General features: G+C 41.9%; 1 protein-coding gene across 7 annotated transcripts in view; it reads right to left on the bottom strand.

The window, feature by feature from the left end:
• St6gal1 (ST6 beta-galactoside alpha-2,6-sialyltransferase 1) overlaps positions 1-21,103 on the bottom strand; it is a 115,128-nt gene that overhangs the window by 39,578 nt on the left and 54,447 nt on the right. The window contains exon 3 of one of the 7 annotated variants that reach the window (XM_063261215.1): positions 11,220-11,446. The exons of 5 other annotated variants lie outside the window; for them this stretch is intronic. The gene's annotated coding sequence lies outside the window, so the exon portion shown is untranslated. Of the gene's footprint in view, positions 1-6,740; positions 6,908-11,219; positions 11,447-21,103 lie in introns of those variants that run through there. One more of the 7 variants, XM_013160369.3, reaches the window with a different exon arrangement.

Here is a 21,103-nt window from a genome sequence, read left to right as displayed (position 1 = left end):
AGAGTACCATCATGCAGATGTTCAGCTAGTCTGTTACACACACTGATGACAGGGAAATTACCACCTACCCAGATCACACAGGGCTCCGCAAGAAGCATTGCCCCTCAGAAAGACCTTCAAATGAAAGAAAATCAACTTCCCTGTAAAAATAAGCCCACAGTTTAAGCTCCGCTCCCCAGAGTCACATTAACCCAAATGGAGAACAGCTAACACTCGTGTTTAGCGCATGCTGCATAAGATGCAGTGGGCAGAAGCCAATGTGCATCCAACGCCTTTCATTCCTGCAGCAACCCTGTGTAGCCTGCACTACCTACTGTTACCCCACCTTGCTTGCTGTGGTCATCTTTCCTCCAGCCAAAACACACCCCTTCATTTTATGAATATTTTAGCTCCTTGCTCATTTTCTTTTCCCCATTACTATGTCTGTCACGAGTCTTAGTAATACTAGTAATATGCATATCCACCTACAGGATATTCTAACCCCTGGAATTCTTTGATCTCCTCTACCCCCATGATTGTGATTTCAGTTGCTCTTTCGCAGAATCATAGCTCTGATCTTCTTATTGCTAAAAAATGTGCCTTTCACAGAATTTCAATAGTAGACATCAATTCTCCAATCATCACTCCTATCTTTGTAGCTTATTCCAACTGTACCCCGACTTTAAGATTCTTCTGCGGCTCATCCTGCCACTTTCTTGCAGCCCTCCTCTTCCGTCATGATCTCACTTCCCTTCTTACCCACCCTAAATTCCATGGTCCATCCCTTACTCTCTTTCTTCACAGATGGCCAGCTAAAACTCAATCCTGGGTACATGCAACCTCTGTCTTCCTCCATACCTACAGCCATTCAACTGAAGTTAACTGCAAAATACTCATGCACAGTACTGATTTCATGTCACAGTATTGATTACTAACTGCCCACAGGTCTTCAGTGCTGCCAACAATAACATGCTGCTTTTCTGGTGTATGTATTCACCTGCCACTCTCCTAGAGTTCTGTTTGACCTCCATCCACTGATTCCCCCTCCCTCATGATAAACCTGCTATTTTTCCATGGAGATAGAAGAAGGTACCAATGGAGAACTTCCTCAAGCCCCCTATTTCAAACCACATGATCTGTATTGATGGCCATGGGTCTCTGTTTTCATAAGTGAACTGGCTGTGTCCAACATTGTGATGACTAACACTTATCCACTAATTCTACATACCCTTCTCACCTTAAGGAAATTGTTTCACAACATCTCCCCCTTTTCCTTCTGCAGCACAAGTATCACCTTTTCAAAGGTCTTATCTATCAAAAACCTAAACTCTAAACTCCTCTCATGATTCAGGCACCTCCACGGGACCCTCATCAGCCTTAGCTCACTAACTAACAATGAGACACCCACACAGTCTGCACCTCCCGATGTGAGACAACGTGATGAACGTAATCAAGTCTTTATACACAATTCCAGGTTTTGGAAAACATTTTAAAAAAGAAGTCCAAATTAAGGAACACAAATAGGGAAGTTACCACACAGATTCAGAAAGTAGGATTTTCTAAAGAACAGTTGACTGGTTTCATGAACAAGTCAAGGGGCAACAAAACCAAACAGTTTAAATGACAGAGGCATAACAAGAGATACAGACCTTGCTTGCTTCTTAATTTGAACAAAACATCTTTGAAGACAAATGAGATCTGAATATACGTTGGGTGCTGTACAATAAAATTATTCATAGTTAATTTCATTAGGTGTAATAATAGTACTATGGTTGTGTAAAAAAAATTATAAGACATGAAATTTACTTTAAAATACTTTAGCCAAATAATAAAGGAAACACAAAAATTGCAATTCAGTTTTTCAGATGTATTTATACACAGCTTTGTAAGGAACAAGAGAGGTGCACAAACTATTTTCTTCTCAACCAATGACAATGTTTAAGAGTGGAGAGAGTTTAAAAGAGCTTGAAAGAAAAAGTTACAATAAGCAATCATTTCTGCTGTACTGAAGGCATGAATAAAATATAACTGACTTTACAAAAGTTTACATATTAAGCCAATGTTTAAGTTCTAAATAACATTTCTCTGACCCTCCCTATAAATCTTTTGACCTGATTTCACCTTCGAGCTCCAGTCCTATTTCTCTAAAATCAAAATCTTTGCAATCAAACTCTTTGAAAGACTGACCATAGTTACTGTTTCCAATTCTTATCTTCCGATTTTCATTTAAACCCCCTCGAATCAGGCCCCTTTCCACCAGTCTCCATGAACCTGTGCTTGTCAAATTCATCAAAAACCTCCATGGTGCTGACCAGGGTTAGTACTCAGCCTTCATCTTTCAGCAGTCTTTTACCTAGTCAGTCACTTCTTTCATCTTGATACACATCCTCTTTACTTGCCTTCCAAAACCTATACTTCTGATTTTTCTCATGCCTCAGTAGTGCCTGTGATTGGTTTGTCGTCATCTCACCCCATATCTGTACACTGAGCTTCTACATGGCAATTCATCTGCATTTGTTCTCAACTTACTGTACCTTGTGGTTTGTCCTTCTCTATCCCACCTGCAGCCTGTACTCCATACATATTCACTGAAGTGCCCTATGTGATTTCAGAAAGCAGGTTCTCCCCATCAGTTTCTAGAGGAAGGGAAGAAAGGAGGGGCAAAATGAGGAATAGAATTGGGTGAGGATGGGAGAGCTGGAATAAAGTAGTGTGCTTGCTTTGTTAGTACTGACCCTTCCATCCGGTAGCTTAGAGAGAAGACAACATTGTAAAGAACAATGATTCTCAGACTTAGCACATCAGAACTATTAAAATTATTGTTCAATTGTATGTTTCTGGATTCTGTCTCACTTACTCTGATCTAAGGAGTCCTAGGTAGGGCTGAGTAAGTGTCAAGTGCTAAATTCCTGGATTGTGGAAAAGCTCTCTTAATTCCTGTAGTGACAATAGAGTCTAGGACTAAATGGTGAGACTCATGCTTCTCAGAGTCCTCAAAGAAACTCACCTAGTCTTTTGGGCTCTGATATCTAGCCACTAAGTTCTATCTGGTGGGTGCCATCATGGGTTAAGACATGTTGTTTGAAGGAAAATGGATGAAAGTTGAGACCATGTTAAGTAAAATAAGACAGACACGGAAAGTCAAATATTGCATGATTTCTCTTAGATGATAAACCTAAAACATAAACACATAAAAGAATAAAATCAAGGAGAGATGGTAGGAACCAAGAGACTTGTTGGAGACAGTGAAGGGCTGGGGAGGAAGGAGGAAAGGGAACTGAAAAAGTTCTGTGAAAGTTTAAGATACTACATTACAATGATTCATGCACACCAATTTTAATTTACAGCAGCACAATTAATCATAGCTCAGTCTTAGAAGCAGGCTTTATGTCAATCAACAAATGAATGGATAAGAAAAATATGCTATTTATACACAATGGAGCACTACTCTGCATAAGGAAAGATAAATTGGAGACAGTTGTAGGAAAATGGGTGCATTCTGAACCATGTTAGATGAAATATATCAGGTACATAACCTTAAATAGTGCAAGGTTTCTCTTATAAGAGAAACCCAAAGTATAAATAAAGAGCAAAATAAAAGACAAGTAGGCAGTAGGGAGAAAGATATTTCTTAAATGATAAGGAAACCAAGAAATGGAAGGAAGAGGGAGGAAAGGAAAGGGATGGAAAAAAAAATCACCTAACGCATGTTAAATACAAGTACCAGTTCCACACAGGGAATGTAAACATTAGGTACTACAAACATACCCAATAAAAAATGAATAAATGATCAAAATATGCTATATATATGGATCAGTCCCCTAAAATGGGGAAAAACCAGGAAGAGGAGGAAGAAGGAAAGACAGAGAGAAGAAAATATCAAAAATGATCAAGCTGTGCTGTGTACTTATACTAGCTGTGTACTTATACTAGTGAATGCAAACATATGCTAATAAAATAAAAATAATCTGATGTTACTATTTTACTCAAAAGGGCATCAAAAGACCAGAAACATGATAAACAATAGGAGATGATTTGCAAGTGAGGGATGAGTCTAAGAAGCCGTGAGAAATTTAGTCTGAGAAGCTGCTGCCTTTACCAGTCTGAGGATTCACCTAATGGAAGGGCAGTGGAGGTTCCTCTCCATATCAAAGCTCTAAGATAAAGGGGCTTTTTCATTCCCACCTAACCTAGCTGTTCCAGTCTTGGGCTGCAAAAAAAATTTTAAAAAGGGTCTCTTACCAGAGACTGGATCTTTTCCCAACTGGGCAGGCACTGATGGAGAAGGTGAGGAAGTCCTCTGACACACCTAAGTACATTCCCACAGAGGTTGTCTAAGAACCCAAAGAACAGAACTTGCTGGGGTGGACTGAGTCCTTACCACCTATGGACAGTGGCTCCTGGCCACAGCCAGCCACCCAGTACATATAAGCCAAAAATTTCCAGCTATCTGCTATTGTCTCCAACCTTGTGCCCCACAGACAAATAAACCCATGTTTGCAGAAATATTTGCATTTCTATCTGACAGGTGCCTGGCCAAAAATAGAGCCTTTATATCTCAGTAGCTTTCCTTCCATACAATTCCCATCCCCCAGTGCAGTACAGTACAGTACAGTAGAAGCATCAGCCCCTGCAGACATCTCCCCCAGTCTTACCACACTCAGTACCAATCTGTACTCTGCCTCCAAACTAAGCAGAGGAGGAAGGAGCAAAAGGAGCTATAAATAATTTTAAAAACACATCACCTGTCCCAAGCAATGTGACCACACCTCTTTCCTCCACCCACCCATCCCCACTATACCACACCACCATACTGTAAAGACAAAGTAGAAAGAAAGAATAGGCCTGCCTGGGCCTCAGAAAGAGGAAATGCTCAACCTCTTCCTCCTCCTCCTTCTCCCCCTCCTCACTACATTGATTTTTTTCCTGGAACACTTCAAATCAAATGTCAGATTTCACATGAGTTTCCCTCCACTAGTTCTTTTCCACAGAATTCCATGAGATAATTAAGCCCCAATGCTGTAAGATACCCATTGCACCGAATTTTTTTACTCCCAAGAATCTAGCGATGCACTCTCCTTGAGAGAATTTTCAATTTTTTACCAAGGTCAATTCTCCAGATTCTTCCAGAGAATATATCAATCTACACATGACCATTATCTATGACCACAAAGCAACCAATGCCTAAAATCCAATCTGCTCGCACATTTTTGCCAGCCCTTTCAAGTCTACCATTTACTCCCAATTGCTCAAATGAAGAGCTTAACAAGCCTGGCACACTTTGGAAGATAAAGCCCTTTCGACTCTCTTCATCTATAACAACTCCCCACTCCATGATTTCCTTTCTCTTTGGCAGAGGTAACTATGTCATTGTCCTCTGGAATATCTCGTGCTCTGCCTCTGACTGATGACTTCCTTATGGTGTTGTTTAACCATCTCTTCTGCTCTGTGTCCTGCTGAGTGTTAGCTTTCAAGGCTGGTTGAGATTCAGTGATTTCAAGGTTAATGGCTCGCTTAGTTGGTTCTTTGGGAGGATGTTTTGTTTTAATATCTAAACAGATCTAAGCCCCATAGTGTAAGAGCTTTTGGAGAAAGAGAAATGAATAGCAAGGACTTGATCTCCTCCCCTTTGCAGTGACCCCAAAACCTGGAGGAAAACACACACCAATACTCATAATGGGCTCATTCATCCAGCAAAATGCTCATTGTCTACTATGAACCAGACTAGAGAAAAGGAGTTGAAAAACCAGGAAGAAATCCCTAAAACCCGCCTTCCCAGCTCTTGCCTTTTAATGAGGATAAAAGGAATCAACCAAAATACATATGTATGTGGTGCTTTGGAAGGGAATAACTGCTGGAAATTTTGAAGTAGGCAGAATGGAGGTGGACAGCATGGGATAAGGAGGAGAAGGAAGATTTAAATTGCATACTCAGAGAAAGCCTTGCTGAGAAGGAATCTGAGCAAAGACAGGAGGGAGGTGGGGGAAAGGTCTGGCAGCTCTGTGAGGGCAGAGGGCTCCAGGTAGAGGGAACAGTTAAATTCCTGGGCAAGGGTTCCTGACCTTCATCCAATCCAGTACTAAGGCCTGGAGTAGAGTGGACCAGGAGCAGGGTGATGGGACAGGAACCCAGGAGATGTTATTAACAGCCAGATAAATAAGGGCTTTAGATGAGTATAAAATTTGGGGATTTTCTCTACATGAGTTGGCTGACAAATGGTGTGAAAAGGATCAAGGATCCTGTGATCAGAGGTTGTTATTTCAATAGCCCAGATGAGGAGAACTCACAAGTCTCATTTACAAGGTGCTAGCATTTTATCTTGCTAACACATTATCCTGACTATCACCCTGGGGGGGGGGGCATTAGTTTCCTTTTCTATAAATGACAAAACTGAAGCTCAGAGAGTCTGTTTGCTCAAAATGTCACCATAAATAGTCAGGCTGGAGTGTGACCTAGGTTATTCTAACTCCAAAATTGGCTGTGCTGTCTAGCATGTTCCCCTAACGCAGGCCTTCCAGGGGGCCACCAAGTCACCCACAGCTGCTGGCCACCACTTTGATCTTCCGGTGACTTCAATTTCTTCTACCCTGGTCGTCATTGCCTTAAAGTCTCACCATCATCTGGACCTCAGCACTCAAACTTCCTGCTCCTAGAGATGCTGACAGAGGACTCTCTCCCCTCCCAGGGGGCCTCAAAGCAGCAGGCCATGGTGCTGGCTCCAGAAACTCTCTGACACCATGGGCTCATCTTTGATGCCTTACCTTGTGCCCCTGAGCAGCCGTGTGATCCTGTAAGGACTCCTTTTTCCATCTCCTCATGTTAAGCACTTGCCATACACTTGTTCCTTCCACCAGACAGGAAAGATGTTTTCTAGCAATTGTACATAACACCTAAACATCAGGATGTGGGACACCTTACCAGGCATCAGCTACAAAACATCAGCAAAGATAACATATGTCATTTCTGAATCAAGGTGACATACAAAATGAGTATGCAGTAGCAGTCAAGATTGCTCCAACCAGTTTGTGGTAGTACCTAGCATTACACTGATAGGGCTACGCGTGGAAGCTTCCTGAACATTTATCTCTACTGATCTGAGAACATCAACGAAATTCTCAACTTTTTATTTTTCTTCCCCGTAACATTTCACTAGCACCACAGAATAACAAATGCTCCTTTCAAGTTAATCAAAGTCAACGGTTCCTAAGCAAGTACCCAAGCAAGTACCTCTCGTATTTTGCTTCCCTCTGATTTGATTCTCAGATTTTAAATGATGCTGTCCACTAAGAATTTCCCTTCTCATGTGTTATCAGATGAACCAAGTTACTGCTGCCAATAAGAGGTCAGGTCAGAATGAGATTGTCGGTTGTTAACAAATTAGTTGTTAAATTCAGCAAGACACACTGCAACTTGCTTTCTTTGGTTATACAGATTTGTTGTAGTGAATGGGTCTCTACAGACCATGGGCAAGAAATTCTGGTTGGGAGCTAGGGATTTAGCTCAGCGGCATAAGCGCCTGCCTTGCAAGCAGGTAGTCGTGGGTTCAATCCCTGGTACCAATAAAAAAGGAAAAAGACAAAAAAAAAAAAAAAGAAAGAAAGAAATTCTGGTTGGTACTGCTTAGCCTATTTTAATCATAACTTCTGGTCCCAGCAATAAACACAATTATTATTCAACATATCTCGGGGGGGGGCGGGGGGGAGACAGAATCTACTAGTGGGCGGAATACAGGTAGGTACTTAGAAAACTCCCCTTCGTAGCCCCCCAACTTGGCAAAACTAAGTCTTTCTAAGCGTATCCAGAAGAATATAGCTTCAAGGACTTGGAAATCAAGAGAAGAGCAATAACCAGAGTTTCACTGATAGCCAGGTGAGAGGTAAGCTTTTCTCCCTAGTTCACCACTCAGCCTGTAAATGCAAAGTAATGCTAGAGCACAAAGATGTCTTCTCTTAAAACAGACACCACAGCTGATACAACCCAGAATGGTGGTAAGGTGATCATGGGACCCAGAATCCCCACATGCTGCATCGCAAAGCAGGTCCAAATGGCCGCCACATAGGAGGGAAAGATTTCCACAGAAATATCAGAGACGAGCAAATCCTGCTAACAATGTCTGATGACCTAAGTGTCTCTCTTGGAACATCAGGTTAGCTGTGTCTCTAGTGAGAATGATCATGTCTGGTAATGTTGTCTCAAATATTTCCTGCAGGACTCCAGGACGGTGGGTTGCATCAGGGTTGTTTTCTTTCCCTTCCACGGTGGTTTTACCCATCTAGGTGGCAGGAAAATCAGAGCCAGTGTTTCCTGACATCTCCCAGATGCCAGAATCACTGAAGGGCAACTATTCCTCCTTAAAGTTACCAATGTAACAGCTGTTTACTTCTCAGTTTAGCAACCTGATATCTTTGTGAGGATCAGGTCAAGGCCAAATGGGCCACCATGCAAGAGGAAGAGGAAGCAAGCTCAACAGAAAGCTGTAACAAGAGTCAGCCCCTTGGTACATATACTGCAGTGGAGACCCCGGAGGCCGGTGCCCCTGTGCCCACCACATCAGGAAGCAAGAGACAGAACTGTTTGCTTGTGAACTGCGGCTTCCAAAGAGCTCAAACAGCTCACGTTAAGAAAAGTTTACTCCACAATGAATTTCTTTTAATGGATTCCAAAACCCTTGTAGCCCTTTATTAATGGAATCAATAAAGGATAGAAATCATTTAAATCTTCAATTATGCTTGGCTGCATATAGGGGAAAGTATATGCATGATTTTCTTGCCTGCCAAAAGTCTTTCCATAGGGCTGTTACGCAGAAGAAGGGAGAGGGTGGTCGTGATGATGCAGAATTGATCTGAGAAAGCTCTCTCACATGTCAACGAGAGCCTACTGTTTTAACATTTTATATACGAGTGTGAAACCAAGGGAGGTAAGATTTGCCCAGGAATGCCTGGCATAAAGCCAGTGTTGGTCCCTCCTTATGACACAACAAGAAGTCACCAAAATAGCTCCAATGCTTGCATGCTGACCCATATGTGACTCATGAGAACTCTGACTAATGGGTGGAGGGGTCCCGTGTGAGCACAGCTGTAGCAAGAAAGCACACTACGTACGGCCCGTGGCCCTCACAGTGTCCCTTCTGCATGCCCCGAAAGGCAGTGACTGCAAACAAGAAACCACCGCTGCTTTTAGACACCTACTAAGCACCAGGCACCTCTGTGACCTGCAAGCCACTCACCCAGGCCAAGGCATTGTTAAGTCTATTTGAGAAACCAGGAGATTTAGAGAGATTCTGGAGTTTTCCCACCATCACCCCACTGCAGACCCATGCAGAGCCAGGGTCTCCATCAGACCTGATTCAAGGTTCACAGGCTTTATGACCCAGGTAACCCCAGGACTGAGGAGGGCAGAGTCCCTCAGACAGGCGGTATCTGGAAGGCAAATGCTGGATTGCATTTGAGTCATATTTTGCTGTCTGAAAAACTTAAATTTGAATCTGGGCTTTATTATTCAGTGGCTGTAGGGTCTTAGGCAAATGGCGAGCACGTTTAAGCCTCTGTTTTCCCTTCTGCTGGAAGTGTACATGTAATAAGTGGCAGGTTGTACACCTAGATCTGACAGGAATAGGGACAGAGGGACAGAAAGGTGGTACCTGGCTCAGCTGCTGAGGGGTGAAGAGGTCCTAATTTCTGAAAGAGTGAGATGACCTTCCTGAGAGTGTCATGAATCAATATTTCTCTTTGGCTTAACCCAGGATCTTGATGTTTATCTCAATAAAGCCGATGCTTGCCACCCTCGGTGTTAAGTACTGCTTCACCGCAAAGAGAATAGAACTGTGGAATTCTCAGGAGAGCTGGAGAAGAGGGTGATGCTGAAATGAACAGAAAATTGACCAGCAGAAAAACCCACCACAGATGTAAGGTCTCCTAACTCCCCAACAAAGTCGCTGTGTGTGCTTAGGAAAATCACCAGCCCTGTCTGAGTCACTGCTTCCTCAAGACAAAAAGGAAATAATTCCTATTTCAAAGCCACACATGTGGATGCGTGCCCCACCCACTGTACCCAGAAAGCTGAAGCAGGATGAATGCGTGAGCCCAAAAGATAAAGACCACCCTAGGCGACTGAGCAAAACTTTGTCCCAAAATAACAGAAACAAGCGCAATGTCACAGAATCCTAGTAACCCACAGGGAAATAATAGGTGAGAAGGAGCTTTGAAAATGTGCAGACGGGATCCATGTTGTTTTAAATTTCTCCAAGATGGTGTTGTTATTTCCACACTTCTATTTCAATGATTTCATAAAGCCATGGGAAGCAAAGTTTATAGATGAAACATTGTTTTATTTTAAAGAGGACAAAGACACATTCACTGTTTGAGAAACTCTTGCTTAGGACACTCAGAGTTTCCTATTATGAAAGGAAATGAATCATTACCATGAAAGAATCAGATCTCTGATCCTCAAGATGAAACAGTAATGCTGCTAACCGAGGAGCTGGCGCCCAGCTGCCAGCCCTTGGCAGATGGCGGGGGAGAGATCCTGCTCCACCTCCGCCCTACACACCCAAGACGCAGAAGCTGGTGGACCCAACAGCTCCCAGAAAAACCTACCAAATCTCTGGATTTTCCTTGGGCTTAGGAAATAAACCAGTCTCCCACTCCTGCCGCCTCCACCTTCACCCTGCTGTACCTGAACGCACCCAGGGAAAAACAGGGACCCAGCAAGGGCCCCAGAGCGGCGTACCAAGGCCTGGCAGGCAGCGGTGAGGCCTGGCATTTAGTCTTAATTTCCAGAGAATTCTGCATCCAAGCAGCTCAGCCCTGGGTTTGCTGGCTCATTCACTTGGTGTTTATAGAATGCCCACTGGCCCCTGCCGATCGAAACACCGTAAACAGAAAAAAACACTTTCAGTTCTCTTGAACTGCAAGCAAGCATGTTATTTAGAGGCACTGACCCTTTCTGTTTTAGCTATTCTCAGCGTTTAGGAAGGAGTGTGTGCGTGTGTGTGCGTGTGTGTGTGTGTGTGTGTGAGTGTGTGTGTGTGTGTGTGTAGCAAGATGTTCAACCTGGAGGCTCTGAGTCCAGCCAGAGACAGAGTGAGGTGGGAGGAAGATAAAGGATAGTAAAGGGTAGTGGGGGGAAGGCTGATCAATCAAGGCAGCGACCCCAGCTAAGGTGAGCTGCTCTGGAAAGATGATGCCCCAGGTGTGAGTCCAACTCTGGAAAGTGAATGAGACATTATCAAAAGGACCCACCTGACATTCAGCTCCATCTTCCAACCCACCTACTGCAAGGTGCATCGCCACAGGAGGCTACAAGTACCATCAGCAGTCAGAACTCACTTTCCAAGACCCAGCTGGGTTTCCTGGTTCAGTCCAGCTGCCGCCCCGATGCCGGACAGTGAATGAAAGGTCGCAGAACTGCGAGGCTGTGAAAGACGAAAGGTGGACAGGCAGAGACCACTCTGAGCCCGTCCCTGTCCCTGCACAGAAGAACAGAAGGTCATTTTATATCTAAGACTCAGATTCCCAAGGACAGCAAAAGCTATCATTTCCAGATTTTTCTCCCTCAGTCTCTATTACCACATAGCTCATGAAGGCCAGCATGACTGCCCTTTTTCCATGAAAAATCTGACAGGCAGAGAGATCCAACTTGTACAAAATCCACAACCAGTAAGCAGCAGGGCTTAGATCTGATCCCAGGGCTACCTGTGTCTGGGCTCTGGGTTTGCTTCTCATCCTCAAAGCTAAGAAGCAGAGGATACCACTGAATCTGTTTTCTCTTTAACTGTTCTGCCCGACTCCCTCCCTAAGCCCATGAGAATCAATTCTGTGGCAGGGTGGGATTCAGTGTCACTGGGGAGTTTTAAAAACACACTTTAAAATAAGACACATTTCCCTGAAGCACTGAGAAGGGCACTCTCCTTCCTCTTGTGTGAAAGTCACATGGATCATCTCTTCTGGAGGGCAACTTTATGACAGGAAGAAAGCATTGGATGTGTCCATTCTCTTTTAATCCAGTACACCCATCTCCAACAAGGAAATAACAGAAGTTGTCAAACACTACAGTCTTGTCTCAGCCCCCAAATAACCAGAAACAACCCCAATTACCAACAACAGAAAGTAGTTACACACACTGTGGAATGTCCACAGGATGGGGTATGATTAAACAATTTAAAAATCACATTTATGAAGATTTTTTTAAAAAATGAAAAAAATTACACACAAAAACCACAGAAAGTAGGAGAATGAACCACAGTGCTCCCCTTCCCCAGAACCAATTCACGGCAAACCCTGTTTCCTTAGGATGTTACCTAAGTCCCAGCCGTGATTTCACTGCAACCATAAATATGTCATGTGATTCTTTTTCAAAATATAACCGCAAGCCAGTGATGGGTGCCTGTTATTCCGGTACTTAAGAGACTGAAGCAGAAAGATTACAAGTTCAAGGCCAGCCTAGGCAACTTCACAAGACCCTGCCTCAAAATAAAGAATTTACTTTTTTAAAAAAAGATATAACAGTGCAATGGAAGGTTAGATTTCCAGTACCACCAATGATGGCAGTAATAATAAAGATAACACACCATTTCCAGCCAAACTTCTTAAATTTATTAGGATTTTTTAATAGAATCAAACAAAGTTTCACAGTACAGTGTAAATAAATATTTTTATTATATGGAAAAAAGATAAAATTTCATAGCAAAATAATAAGAGAATAATACATTATATATTGCTATCTTTAAAGGGGTTGGTTGGGGTATAAGAAGATACAGGCATAAAAATTTCTCCAATCAATATTAGCACAAACCTTCCTTTATAATGAACTTAGAGACACTAATAGTATCTCTGAACTGCAGTTTTTCCCTTTTCCCTTCTGTCCTTTCCCCTTTCACCCACCCTAGTTCCTTTTTCCTTTTGAACAACTTCTTCCCATTGCACAGTATCTGTGGTACATTTTATACGTTATTTACTGTTTCAGTTTCTCACAGCAAGGAGACAAGATGATGTTTACACATGTGAGTCTGATTTATTTCACTTGAGTATGGTCTCAAGTTGCATCCATTTATCTATAAAAGCCTTAAGTTCATCCTTCCTCGTGGCTGAGTAGTACACCATTGAATAAAAATCCCACATCTTTTTTATCCATTCCTTGATGGATGGGCATTTGGATTGTTTCCAAGATTTAGCTATTACAAATTGAGCTGTTATAAACATGGGTGCACATATATCACTGTGGTATGAGATTTTTAATTCTTCTGGGAAGATGCCCAGAAGGAGAATAGCTAAGTTCAACGGAACCTCTATCCTATATTTTTAAGAATCTCCACACTGATTTCCATGGTGGTTACACCAGTCTACACTCCCGCCAACGCTCGAGAAAGGCTCCTCCCACTAGCATTTGTTATTGGTTGATTTCTTGATGCTAGCCATTCTTTCCCGGGTGAGATGGAATCTCAGTGTTGTTTTAATTTGTATCTCTAGAATGACCAATGATGTTGAACATTGTTTCATATATTTATTTGCCGTTTGTTTTTCTTCACCTGAGAAGTGTGTATCATTTCAGATGTTCATTGTTTAATCAGGTCTTGGAATTCTGGGTATCTGACTTTTTTTCGATTCTTTATATGTTCTAGAAAGATAAATAAATAATATCTCCACTGAAAGAAAAAAGGAAAGAAGAAAGAGAGACAGAAAAGGAGAGTAAGAGAGAAAGAAGGGAAAAAGGAGAGGGAGTGAGAGGAACCAAAATACCAAGAAACAATGAAATCAAGAAACAGAGAAAAATAATGATTCAGATAAAAGTTACATAAACAAATATATCTAAAATATTTCCACTAGTCTACAGGTGCCCCTGCATCATAGAATCAGGGGTAATTTTTGTTCAATTTTGTATTTTTTGTACATGCAGTTTTACTCGGGGAAATATATTAACACATTATTTATCATTTCTCCTGCTCATCTTTTGCTAAAGTTTCAACTTTCCTCCTGGTGTGGCTTGCTTTTGAGCTGAAAAAGTTCTTTTAGTATTTCTTTAAGAGGAGATCTGCTAAAAGTAGTCTCAAAAGTGGACCTAATGGCACACAGCTGTAATCTCACACTCAGGAGACTGAAGCAGGAGGATTGCTACATATGGCAAGACCTTATTATAATAGATAGATAGATAGATAGATAGATAGATAGATAGATAGATAGATAGTAGTCTTAAGGTTTTCATTCATCTGAAAATTCTAGGTTGACAATTTTTTCCCCCAGCACTTTAAAGCATTTGAATAGGAGTTCATTACATGTAATGCACTATGCTTCCCTGGAAGCTCTTGAGATTTTTTAGTCTTTAGTGTTCAGAAGTTTGATTGTGAAGCGACTGAGTGGTTAGCATTGAGTTACTCCTGTTTGAGATTACTGAGCTTCTTCATTTTGTAATTTTATGTCTCTCTTAAATTTGTGACATTTTCAGCCATTCTTTCATCAAATATTTTTCTCTGCAACAATATCTTTACATTCACCTTCTGGGATGAGACGCCTATCACATGAGTTTTTGGACTTTTGATACTGCTCCACAGTACCATATGCCCTCACTCATTTTTCCAGTTTTTTCCCGCATTTCCTACTGTATCATTTCTATTGATCTGCCAGAGAGTTCACTGACTTTCTCTGTCTTCTCCATTTTGCACCTAAACTACCCGGTGAATTTGGGATGTTGGGCATCATCTTTTCAGTTTCCAATTTCAGTATTCCCAGTGGCTACTGGCACCACTTTCTATTGCTGGGCTGAGAAGTTTAATCTTCCTATTAATTTTAAGATCAGCAAATGGAAAAGCAACTGTTGTAGGCTTCTGTCTGATAACTCTACCACCTGCCTCATCGCAAGCTCAGCACTTGCTGCTTTTCTCTGCCTTAAGCACTGCTTGGGTTTTCCTGTTTCTTTTCCTGTGCACACTCTGACTCTGGTAGCCTCTCTACCTGCTCTTGTTTCCCTGCGTTCTCATGTCATTGCTATCTGCAGACTCTTAGGATATAAAGGGAAAAACAAACTCAGCTTCTCCTACGGTACTGTCACAACACAGATCCCTGTGATTCCAAACGTGTGGGCTCCTCCTCACACACACCAAGCACACAGACAGTTCTACAGCAGACCCCTAATGGGTGTTCCCCAAACTGACCTGGAGACGGCATCAGATCCCACCACCTGAAGGCCCCAAGTTTGTCCTCCAACTTCAGATGCTAGCCGCAAGCCCCCCACTGTTTTCCCTGGATTTCTGGCAGACTGGCTATACACTGGGGTTTAATTAGTTTGCTATAGGGGTGCAGATGTGACTCAGGGGTAGAGTGCTTGCCTAGCTTGCACATAACCCTGCCTTCAAATCCCACATTTCCATAAAAATTTTTTTAAAAATACAATTCATATGCTATAGCAGCTCACAGAACTCAAGCTTACCCTACAGCTCATTATAAAAAGCACTGCTAATGCTGCAGATGGAAGAGATACGTGAGGCAGGCCGTGTGGAGAGAAGCACAGAGCTCCCACGTCCTCCCTGGGCAGTCCCTCTCTCAGGAATCTCCTTATGTGCAGCTGACCAGCAGACACCTGAAGTCTGTCTTTTCGGAGTTCTGTGGAGATTTCATCACCTACGCTTAAACTGAACTGTGGAAAACCATGTAAACATGTGATCAGACAAATAAAAGCGTCTTCTCTAATGCTACGGCCTGAGTGAGGAAGCCCAGCAGGACCTGTCTGATTGTTCTTGGCCTCTCTGTGCAACATTCCTTTCTCCTACAGGACCCCTTCTGAAATTATGGGTCTTAAAATCTACTTTAGGACGCAGTAGGTTAGAGCATTCCTTGATGGCATGTGCCAGGACAAAAAGTCAGGGAAAATGAGTTTCTGTGACCCACACTGGGGAAAAGGAATCCCCCATTTTGATGGCCTGCATTGGGGGTAAAAGGAGTCAATGAAAAGAGGGTGGGAAAAGACCGAGGAGAGACAGACTTTCCGAGGCCTATAGCGCCTTAGTATTACTCCACCCACTGAGGAAACAATAAGGGCTGTAGAAGTTATGAGTCAAGGACTGTGGCTGATATAGTGTATTAGAGAGAGAGAGAGTATCAAAGGCTCTGCCCAGCTTTCCACTGTAAACCCTGGTAGAGAAGGGCTGCCATCCAAGCACTCCATCTTGCCTGGCATGACCAATCCTTCCAGCCTTCTCAACAATTTCCACTTTCCAAAAGTCCCCTCCTCTCTCCTAGTTCCACGACAATGGCGCTTCCTTCTAAGAAAATTCTCTTTCTGTCTCCTAGAAAAATGTGTTCCTTGAATTAGGGGAGATTCAGATTTGATGATATTGCAAAGCTTAAAGCCAAATCTTCTTGTGACTCTGACTAGAAAGAAATCAATCCCATTTCCCATTGTCTATGTTTTATTTTGCTCTTTTATTTATATTTAGAGTTCTCATATTAGAGGAATCATGTGAGATTTAAGCTGATATATCTGATTCATAGATCTTTAGCAAAAGGGAAGAGCTGAAAGGAGGAGGAGACGAGGGAAAGGAGATGAAGGAAGAATTAAGAAGTATCTGCACAGGAATCCACTTCTCATGAGGAAGATAATCATTCCTACTACAAACAGTAGTACGCGTTACTACTATAAACATGCACTAATAAATAAAAATTTAAAAAAGAACAAAGAAATCAAACCTAATTAAGAAGTGAACAGTGGTTAAGAGCAAGCATTGGAGTCAGACTGGCTGAATCCCAATTCTCCTAATTGCTGGATATGTGTATCAAGCAACTTACTGCTTCTGTGTACTTTATAGTTTTCTCATCTATGCAATGAAAATAATGATAATACCACACAGACTTGTTAGGAAAATACAGCAAGTTAACAGTTGCAAAGCACCTAGAACTACCTAAGTGATTGGCATGATCCTCTCATAGGTGAGCACAGCCTTATTCTGCAGATGAGAGAATCTTGTAGAGGGAAAAGAAGAGTGTACAAATAATTGCCTCTGTTCTCTCCCTTCCCTCTATCCCGAAGGTGACTGTCTTTTTTGTTTTGGTTAATATTTGGAAAAGCCCAACACGTGCCCGTGCAAAGCTTCACGGAGTGGAAAGTAACTAGGTGGGGTGGATCAGGAGAGCTGGCTTCCAGACCAATTCTCCTTGGGGGCTGAGTTTCCTGTTCCAAGTCATGATGACATAGACCAGCCCTCCTACACATGGCTGATAGTGATTGTAAAATGCCAAGGACCTGCCAGTGGAACCAAGGTCACCTCTCAGTTCATCCTCCAAAGGCTGCGCTGGGCCACAGGACAGATGTGACTTTCATCGCTGCTAATCTGTAACTGCATCTCCTGTGACTCCCTGACAGCCTTCATATTCTAGCCCTACTGAGCTAAGATTGATTTTTTGACATTTTCTGCCTGAACCACTTCCTTTATCCTTATGAACCCACATATTTATTCCCACTATCTAATCAAATTTGCTGATGTCTTTTCTTACAGTTAAGGACTTCTCCGAAGCTTTCTCAAACTTCCCAGAACCTTGTCCCGCCCTCTCTGTACTCACACAGCCCTCCACATGCCCTAGGAGTACTTCCTGCAGGGTGACAATCACTTATGTCACAGGTCCCTTTCTCCCTCACCACACCAACATTTTTCAAAACATGTATTATTTTATTGATCTCGACATCAATTTGGACTGTAATGATCAACTGTATTAAAACACAGTAAACCAGATTTCTAAGTAACAGACTTCACTACACATAAGGGCAAGTAGTATTACAAGAAAATTTTGTTTAAAATAGATAACTAGAAAGACAGATATAAATGGATGACAGAGGGGCTGGGGATTTAGCTCAGCGGCATAAGCACCTGCCTTGCAAGCAGGCGGTCGTGAGTTCGACCCCTGGTACCGATAAAAATGAAAAAGACAAATAAAAAAACTAAATGGATGTCAGATAATGAGCCTCCATGGTCCCAGGCCAAAGATTCAATAATTATCAACTCATAACCAATCTTATTTTGCTTACTCCCCACCCACTCCTAAGTATTCTAGGTTATTCTGAAACAAATCAACATCATATCATTTCATTCCTAAACAGATCTATAGGTGTTTCTTTAAAAAGACTTTTCAAAGCAATAGTAACACCATAAAACGTATTAATAGTCAGTGGCCATTACAAATGTTTGTAAGGCTTAAAAACTCCTACAGAGAGATGCTATCTCACTTATTTCTGTGTTTTCAAGGCCCAAAATTTACTGAGTAACAAAACAAAAAAGGAAAAGCAAAGAAAAAACATAGAAGGAAAAAGTTGTAAAGAAGAGAGAGAACCAATGGTTTTTCCTCATTTAGCTTTGAACCACCTTGAAAGTACTTCTGGTGAGTTTCTAAAAGGAAAGAAACAAAATACCAGTTGAGGTTTCCCATCCTTAGTTTATCCTGAAGTAGTAAGGTTTCTGTATTTGCTGTTTTCCCTCCAGAATGTTATGATTATGTGACGTGTTCATCGCATAAGGGCCCTGGGTCCCAGCGCAAAGGCACTTCTTCCTCGCTGACATGTAAGTCTAACAATGACCCTTTTTCTTCCCTACTCCATAGTCTGATATTTATCTTGGTTTACTTTGCTCCCTCCCTGTCTTCTCCCCTTCCTTCCTGCATGGTCTATAGAGGCTACAGACAAGGAAATCTCCATGAAACTAGGTTTCTGTGGGATACATTTGCAATGAAAATCATAAAAGGCTATCTTTATAGAGAACAGGCTTCTTATTAGGGAACAGGCTCTCTGTCTTAGGAAAAGTCCTGAATTCTGAGGCTTGCTGTCAGTTGCCGGTCACAGGACTTTTAGATCATATCTTTAAAGCAGAATTGCCTTATAGGAAAGCAGGAATGATCATAGCTCCTCTGCCTCATTCTGAGAGCCTCTATGAATGTTGTAGGCAGCTAAGTTAGATAGAAATATTATAGGCAGTCAGGCAGGGCTGGGTCCTCAAAAAGCCAGTGCAAAAAACCAGACATCTTGGAACTGTGGGGAACACAGACCCCTCCCACTGTGGGCCAGATCTCAAGACAAAAGGCAAAACAAATGCAAACCCATCCTAAGTATAAACATCAGGGATTGATGTTCAGTAGGTATCAATCTCCCTGAGGAAGCCAGGAGCCATTAACCCAAGCCCTTACCAGCCAAGGCCCTATTCTGTGTTCATGCCCACTTGTTATATGACTCGCCTCCCCATTTGATCCCAATTTAATCAATTTTACCTGAGTAACCACACTCATAATCTTACTGGTTGACCACAGTTCTGTCCCACCTCAAGCCCGCCTGCCTTTTCTCATTTTTTCCTACCATGGACCCACTTCACCTCATGGTTTTACTCTATAAAAATCCCTTGAAAATAGTCTTTGGCAGCCCATTTGGTACCCCTTCTGTCTCAAACAGAAGCTTTCTTTCTCTCAATAAATATATTCTGTTCCTTACCTCTCTTGTTCCTAAAATTCATTCTTTGATTTTAGAGAACACAAACTCATACTGGACATCTAGTAGGTTGGGAGTTTCTTTCCCCTGTATAATGAGGACCAAGGAAGAAAATGCTAATGATGATTTATGGTTAAATTCAGAATGGTATGTCCTGTCTGGGACACTAGTAATTATCCTTCTCCCAAAAATTCTGGATCTTTAGAAGTACAAGTTTACAAATACTTGGGAAATACACTTTATAGTTCATTTTCAAAAGGAAAACAGCAGATACCATGCATTATTATTAAACATCAATTTTTCAAATCAAATACCAGGAAGAGATTTAATTAAAATAAGCAAATTTTGTTATTCAAAATTATAAAACATTACTGAGAGAAGCTATAGAGTTCCTAAATCGGTATGTATACCATGTTCATGAACTGGAAAGTTTGATTTGGTTAAAATGTTAACTTTGCCCCACCCCAGATTAGGCCAGCTAATTTTTTGTGTCAGCTTGACTGATGGATCTATAGTTGTGCCCCGATATCTGGACAAACATTTTTCTGAGTGTGTCTATGACGGTGCTTTGGATAAGATTATCATTTGAATGAACATTTGATTAACATTAGAAGGATATGATATTCCTTCCTTAATGTGACAGGGCTTCATCCAATCAAAGGCCTGGAGAGAACAAAGTTGACTCTCTTATAAGGAAAAGGGCACTCCTTCCACTGGACTGCCTAGAGTGAGGACACCACGGGAAGGGGGTGTCCTCCTGCCTTAAGATCCCAATCAAAATGCCAGCTCTCCCTGGGTTTAACACCAGCAGCTCTCCAGGTTCTCAGACCTTGGGACTCAGGAGAAAAGCTGTAAGTTCTGTTTTAGAGAACTTTGCCTAACACTTTGATTGATCAATACCTTCAGTACAATCAAAATCAAAATCCCAGCAGCTATTTTGTAGAAATTCACAAACTGATCCTAAGAAGTATAAGCAAATACAAATAAAATAGCAAGGTATCCTATAAAACCACAGTAACCAGGAGGCTGTGTTACTGGTGGAAGGACAACAGATCCATGAAAAATAACAGCATCAAGAAATACCCACAGCCTGGGGATTTAGCTCAGTGGCTCAAGCACTTGCTTGGTAAGTGCAAAGTTGGGAGTTTGATCACTGGTTAAAAAGAAAAGAAAAGAAAAAAAAAAAGAAAAGAAAGACCCATACAGGGTACATTCACTTAATTTCTTAGGTTGTATCAATCGGATTTGGTGGGAGGAAAAAAGTCGTCTTAGTAAATGGTTCTAGAATATCTGGATATTTATTCAGAAAAAGTAAAGAGTCTTGATCTTCACCTTATTTTATCCATAAATTTGAGGTGAATCCTGTATGCAAAAGTAAAAGCAATAATACTTCTAGAGAAAGTACAGGAAAATGTCTCCATGAACTCAACACACAAGAAGATTTCTTAATCAGGACGCAAAAAGCACTAACAATAAAAGAAGGAAACAGATGAATAAGCAGCCGCGTATCATGCTGACATAGTGGGCCAAGCTAGGAAGCACTGAAGACAGCAAGTGAGATCTTTGCTGCTGGCCCAGGAGAGAATCGCTAGAAGGTGAGACTCATTCGGGACACACGGGGCTTCTAACTGTGCCATTCTGACCTGCAATGCAAGAGGAACTTAGAGGCAGA

This window comes from Cavia porcellus, unplaced genomic scaffold, assembly GCF_034190915.1.
Source record: "Cavia porcellus strain 051 isolate PalLab524CR breed Dunkin Hartley unplaced genomic scaffold, mCavPor4.1 scaffold_14, whole genome shotgun sequence".
NCBI classification, from domain to species: Eukaryota; Metazoa; Chordata; class Mammalia; order Rodentia; family Caviidae; genus Cavia; species Cavia porcellus.
The sequence above is the reverse complement of the archived record's forward strand: the minus strand, read 5'-3'. Positions and strand labels throughout refer to the sequence as shown.